Raw genomic sequence first — 6973 nt, forward strand, 5'->3', positions numbered from 1 at the left:
TTGGGCTGCCTGTGTAAATGCAGCATACATTTAGTAGAACCAATTCATGTATCAGCCACACAGCCCTAAAACAAGAAGTCATTCTACTCTAGCAATTTTAATAAACTATTTTAAAAAAAGGAAGAGGCTGCAGATCACTGTTCTGGACCTTTCTTCCCGCCAGCAAAAGGTCCCGACTTCTGGGAAAGGGCGGGATTCTCTACTTTATGCACGTTCTCTGTTCTACTCGCCTTGTGAATTTCTCTGCAAAGCATGAATGATAATTCTTCCAGGTTTTACCAGTGATACGTGCATGCAGCACCTGCCTACCAATCAGTTGATCTCAATCAGTTTCATGGGGATATGCATTTATATCTTCTTGAGTTATAGGCTACAGTTTCAAAGTAGCCTCCAGTGTTGTTTTGAATTCTGTAAAGCGAGTGAATTTTAGACCAGATAGTATTAGCAAGCTGTAGAATAATCTACATGTTTAGTTTCAAAGCACATTTTCTCCTAGTGGCACGTGCTGTTGAGGTTTGATCCCATTCAGCCTACGCTATATGCTGTTATATTGGGTTATGGTATGCAGAGTACTGTCATTGTGCTCTTGCAGAAATTGATTCAACTTTGATCTAACTTTATTAAAGGAGGAGCATTCGCCAGAGTAGCTTGTTCCCTATGAGTTGACCAGAGCAGTGTTGCCAACTCTTCAGTAAGGAAAGTAGCTATTGGCTGTCCTAGAGTCGCTAAATGACATCATCGCCTAATTTGCATAATTGGCCATGTGCGTTTAATTGTGATGGACGCTGTAGGAGAGAGGAATAACGTTGTGGGAGAGACAAAAAGTGAGTAATAACACCCTAAATATGTTTAGAACTACAAATGAACTTTCTTCTGTCGATTTTCTTTTTATGTCACAATTCCAACCCTCCTCCTTTATCCGGGCTTGGGACCGGCAGAAGAGACCCAAAAGAAACACTCTGGCGGAGTTACTTAGTTTTCTTAATTTGGTTTGGTTTTTGACCTTATGGTCAAAACTTAGGAGCCTACAACAAGTCACAGTAAAACATGAACATTTTTACCATAACTGTTGTTTTTTTTTGTATACAGTCTACATTAATCAAATGGACCAAAAAGAGACGATTGACAGTTTTTTTCTATGGCAATGTGAAAAAATTATGGTAACTAGTCTGGCCCTAATTCAGGTTAATTTATTTTTATGTAAGCCAGGGCGCGATTCATTTGCAGTCTGGACGCGGAGGGGTGAACATCTCCTGCTCTGACTGCAGCTGGGAGGGACTGCTGTGCGAGGACTGGGCCGCCTGTGAGTGCTTTGGGACTGGGGTGGGGCCCACGGCAGCACCCGCTGCTCGTTGAGAAGAGTAAGAACAATACGTGCTTTCACGTCAGTCTCCAATAACACCAGAAAAAGTCGCTAGATTTGTCGCTAGTCGATTTTTTTGAAAATGTGTCGCTAGAGGGGTCTAAATACTCGCTAAATATAGCGACAAAGTCGCTAAGTTGGCAACACTGGATCAGAGACTGTGCGTAAAATAAAGAATTCCTCACATGCGCAGAAGCTTTGGGACTTACCTGTTGAGAAGAAAAGTCGGACCTGCAGCCACTCCGTTTAAATAAAATAAATTCCCATAAAATCGATATAAAATCCTCTGCTGGATGAGTCATGATAGTGCATAGGAGGGGTGGACTGATCTGATACTTGAGTGGAATGAGGGCTCCAAAAACCCAGCCAGTAGAATTTGCACCCAGGAAGCTAACATTTCACAGCTCTGATAACCTGTATATTCCCTGTCTTTGTGGGTGATACGTCAGTCACCTGTTCTGCTCATGCGGACTTTTGCATATTCTCCGGTCAGAACCTGACGAACTTGAATGCATCAGCGCAATTCCCCCTCGCGCATCTTGCCTTTTTGTTTCTTTACCGGTAAAACATTGTACATGTTAATGCAACAGTAAGTACCTTATCATAGTGCATGTTAACTTCATTTTCCCCCACGATGAAATTGGGGAGGGGACTGTATCTGTCTCCATCCGTCCTTTAGTCACACGCGATATCTCGGACACCACTGGCACGATTTTGACCAAACTTGGGTGAATGATGCGTCTTGCCATAGAGAGCAGTCATTTACAAAATTACACTGATTGGCCAGATGGTGGCGCTATAACGAATGAAATTACAATTAAAAAGTCAGTCTGTTTTGACTTAGTCATGAAATTTGGTATATAGGTCCCTCTCACAAGGAACAAATTTGCCTCAGTCATCCATAAGGTCAGCCATGATGGATTTTCTGCAATTTAGAATTTTGTGAGAACGTGTGAAAAGCTACTCTTCTGGCACTGAAAAAACGATTTGCACAAAACTTTGTGGGTCTATGGACAAAGGTCTCAATGCAATATTTTCCAGACGAGTACCTAAAACATAGCTGCTATTGACCAATAAACATTCATGCGGGTGTGGTCTGGCACATACGCATATAAATCAATCAAGAATATTTGTATTGGAACACACTTTGGTACACATTGCAAACACTGTCAAGACTCAACATATGTAAGAACATTCATATCGACCGCGTGGTGGCACTATAACTGGCACATGTTTATATCTCTTGATCGATTTGACTCAGAGTGCTGAAATCTGGCACTCATGCTCAGGGATGTGTGTCTAGCTAACCCACACGATATCTCAGACACCACTGGCACGCATTTCGACAAAACTTGGGTGAATGATGCTTCTTGCCATAGAGATCTGGAATTTACAAAATTACACTGACTGGCCCAAGGGAGGTGCTGCATCATTCATGGGGGACATGTTTACTGTAGCCTTTATGTTTTCAGTGATTCAACCAGCAGTCATAGGAGACAGAACTTACTTACAAAACTGTCCCCAAGCTCTTTCTCTCTCACAAGACTGATTGTAGAGGTTGTGTGGAGGGCTCTGTCCTTAATTTAGCTTATTTCTATTTTCAGGTGGAAGCTAAAACATTTATGGTCTCACACAATGAAATCGGAGGTGGGACTATGGATCTTAATCCGTCTGTTTGTCATATGGGGGGGATGATATCATTCGTGATGGACAACATGTTTACAGTTGCCTTGTTGTATATTGTGTTATGTTTTCTACTTTAGCACACCTAGGTAGTCTAAGTTTTGGGTGTGTTCGAGCAGAATTTTTGTCAAGTCACATTTGAAAGTGTGTTGCCTTATTTAAACTTGCTAAAAATCATGTGATCAAAGGACAATAAGTTGACTGCAGTCTGAGAGGAAGAGGTGAAGCCAGAGGGTTTACTCCGCCCAAAATCTGTCCACGTTAAGCAGATCATTCATTATTAAAGTGAAGAGTTTTTCTATGGGGGGCACAATAAGTGTTGAATCTAATCAAGATAAAAATGAATTGCTATTTTGATGCATGAGGTTCATTTGTTCTAATAGAAGTGTCGTAATGCACTGATAAGTGTGATGCACGTGACATCCTGGCAACTTGGAGAAAAAACACTAACGGAGTTGTCTCTGTTAATTTGAAGACGGTCTATGCATATTCATGAGGCTAGCATAGCGTCTTACTCTCCATTGAATACAGGCGGTTGACGTCAACACCCCTCATCAAATAACGACATGTATCCATCAATCCAAAGAGGAATAGGCTTGACAGCCCACCATTCTGCTCTGTGGACAACCAATCCCATTGAGGGTTGAGACGAGTATCTTGTCATTGGCCTTGTTCGAGAAGATCAGAACACTAATGTATCCTATGTAAATTGTGACCGACTGACTGACAAAATAATGACTTGTTTATTTATGATGCAAGGTTCTTTGTAGATCAGTCAGTCGGCAGTCACCTGCAATGTTGAACAAGCCCATAATATCCAGTATCGCTGCTGCAGTCGACAGCAAGTTTCTGCAGCTGCTCTTCACCAACTTCATCCTACAGCCATCACCTGCATTGTGGGAAGCTCTGTTACCAACCAACCTATCATTAGGGTGTTTTTGTTTGACCCACACCAGTGTCGTGTCTTTGGCATCTTTAAAACAGAAGACTTATTTATTAAATACTCTGTAATTATTATTACGCGATTAAACTGATTAATCATGTAACTAATTAACTAGGAAGTCGGGGCACCAAGGAAAATATTCAGATTACAAAGTGATAATTTTCCTAATAACTTTCAGATATTTTAATGTCTTAGAATTAATGAATTATTTACCTCACGTTAGTCTCATTCCAAACGTCGTAAATTGTTGGGTTTCTGCACGAACCCAGTCTTCACTATGAGTCATCCATACATCAATTGTTTTAAATCATTTATTTACTAACTAGGTAATTCACAGAAATGCATAAAACAAATATGGTTACAAGGAAATTATAGAATGTGCCCTAGTGGGCTAAACCGGCATGGCGGCTTGTTAGACAAAAGAGGAGTGGGGGTCAGCTGAGAAGGCACTACAGAGTTGATAATTATAACAATTGAAATGCTAATCCTTTGCACATGAACGCTCACTCATTCGGGAATAATTGCAATCAATATATTTACGCTCAGTGTGTCGTCGGGATCTCTTGAAAAGTTAGTTTCTGTTGGAGAGTTTCTTCTCTCTCTGTCGTGGTTAGAATGGCTAGTTCAGAGTGACATTCATTCATGTCGTTATAGCATAGATGTTTCGGGGGTTGTCGGTCTTCGTTCAATGATACCGAACTCCTAGATGCAGACTAGTAATTAACATCAAAGACTTGTTCTGTCGGTATCGATAGTCTAAGAGTTTAACCATGTGGTATGGTTAAAAGTTCAGCAATCTACTCAAACCTTAGCTTATACTCAGGTTTATGGTCTCTCCTCAAACCTTGGCCCTCTCGTGGTAAGCTGGTCTGCAACCTTTAGCCATCTCGTAATTGAGGTAAACTCGGTCTCATCTCAAACCTTGGCCCTCTCGTTATCAAGGTAAGCTGGTCTGAAGTGGGAAAACCCAGAAGGGGGTTTTATTCGGAAGAGCAGAAAAGGGCCTGTCCCATGACGCCAGACCATAACTGTGCTCATGGGCGGTCCGCTGATTTAGTTCAACTCCAAAGGGAATTGGAGTTTCCTTCATTAAACAGTCCAAAATCACATGACTCAATTTCAAACAGTTCCATCCCCACTCATTCATTGTATACAACAATTCTCATAGCTGAGGCTATTGTATAAACAGCGTTATGGTAATCCGGCCGTATTGTCTCATGAGTTTCACAAAATTGTACCAAACGGACCAGTTCGTAGCTGGATTCTTCACCGATCTTTTATACCTTCTCCAGAACATAAATGTCGTTCGGTTCTCCAGTTCTGTGAGGTGGAAGAATTTGTTTTGTTCTCTCTATGAAACTCTCTCTATACTGTGGCCATGAGGAGAGGATTTCCTCGAGGAATTTACGACCTCTCTTACAGAGCCTGGTGTCAGGAGGGAGAGGGGGATGGTGCTCGCTGTACCCAAAGAGGGCAACGTCATGACACCAGTGTGACCAAAGACATGACTGAAAGAGGAACAAACAGTGGATATATACAAATGTGCTATTTGATGGTCTCTCATGAATGTGATTGTACACACGATTTCAGTTTGAGTGTGTTACATGGGGGTTGAAGCTATGTTTATTTTGACATTATAAAGAAAAACATTTATAAACTATGGCAACACTGCCATGTTGATCTGAGCCTTGCTGTTGGAAAACCACAGTGTCCAAATTTCGGCTGTTGCCGATGCACCTCTCCCGCCTTCACTCCTGCTTTCGTCTACAGTCGGTTGCTATTGCCTCACCATTCAAAAGTGCCCTTTTTCCATTTGTCAGCTAATTGATTTGCAGGTGATGGCATCATGCCCAGTAATTGCTTATACAGTGCATTCGGAAAGTATTTAGACAGCGTGACTTTTTCCACATTTTATTACGTTAGCCTTATTCTAACATTTAAATACTTTCCCCCCCTCAATCTACACACACTACCCCATAATGACAAAGAAAAAACAGGTTTTAAATTTCTGCAAATGTTTTTTTTTTTATCACATTTTCCATAAATATTCAGACCCTTTACTCCGTACTTTGTTGAAGAACCTTTGGCAGCGATTACAGCCTCACGTCTTCTTGGGTATGACCGGCCATCCTACAATCTAAACTTGATGCCCTCAATCTCACACAAATTATCAATGAACCTACCAGGTACAACCCCAAATCCGTAAACACGGGCAACCTCATAGATGTCATCCTAACTAACTCACCCTCCAAATACACCTCTGCTGTTTTCAATTAAGATCTTAGCGATCACTGCCTCATTGCCTGCATCCGTAATGGGTCTGCGACCAAACGACCACCCCTCATCACTGTCAAACGCTCCCTAAAACATTTCTGCGAGCAGGCCTTTCTAATCGACCTGGCCGGGGTATCCTGGAATGACATTGACCTCATCCCATCAGTAGATGATGCCTGGATATTCATTTAAAGTGCCTTCCTCACCATCTTAAATAAGCATGCCCCACAAAATTTTTGAATTAGGAATAGATATAGTCCTTGGTTCACTCCAGACCTGTCTGCCCTTGACCAGCAAAAAAACATCCTGTGGCGTTCTGCATTAGCATTGAATAGCCCCCGTGATATGCAACTTTTCAGGGAAGTTAGGAACAAATATACACAGGCAGTTAGAAAAGCTGAGGCTAGCTTTTTCAAACAGAAATTTGCATCCTGTAGTACTAACTCAAAATAGTTCTGGGACACTAAAGTCCATGGAGAATCAGAGCACCTCCTCCCAGCTGCCACTGCTCTGAGGCTAGGAAACACTTACCACCGATAAATCCAATATAATTTAGAATTTCAATAAGCATTTCTCTACGGCTGGCCATGCTTTCCACCTGGCTACCCCGGTCAACTGCCCGGCACCCTCCACAGCAACCCGCCAAAGCCCCCACCATTTCTCCTTCACCCAAATCCAGATAGCTGATTTCTGAAAGAGCGGCAAAATCT

The sequence above is a fragment of the Salmo salar genome, chromosome ssa01 (assembly GCF_905237065.1).
Source record: "Salmo salar chromosome ssa01, Ssal_v3.1, whole genome shotgun sequence".
NCBI classification, from domain to species: domain Eukaryota; kingdom Metazoa; phylum Chordata; class Actinopteri; order Salmoniformes; family Salmonidae; genus Salmo; species Salmo salar.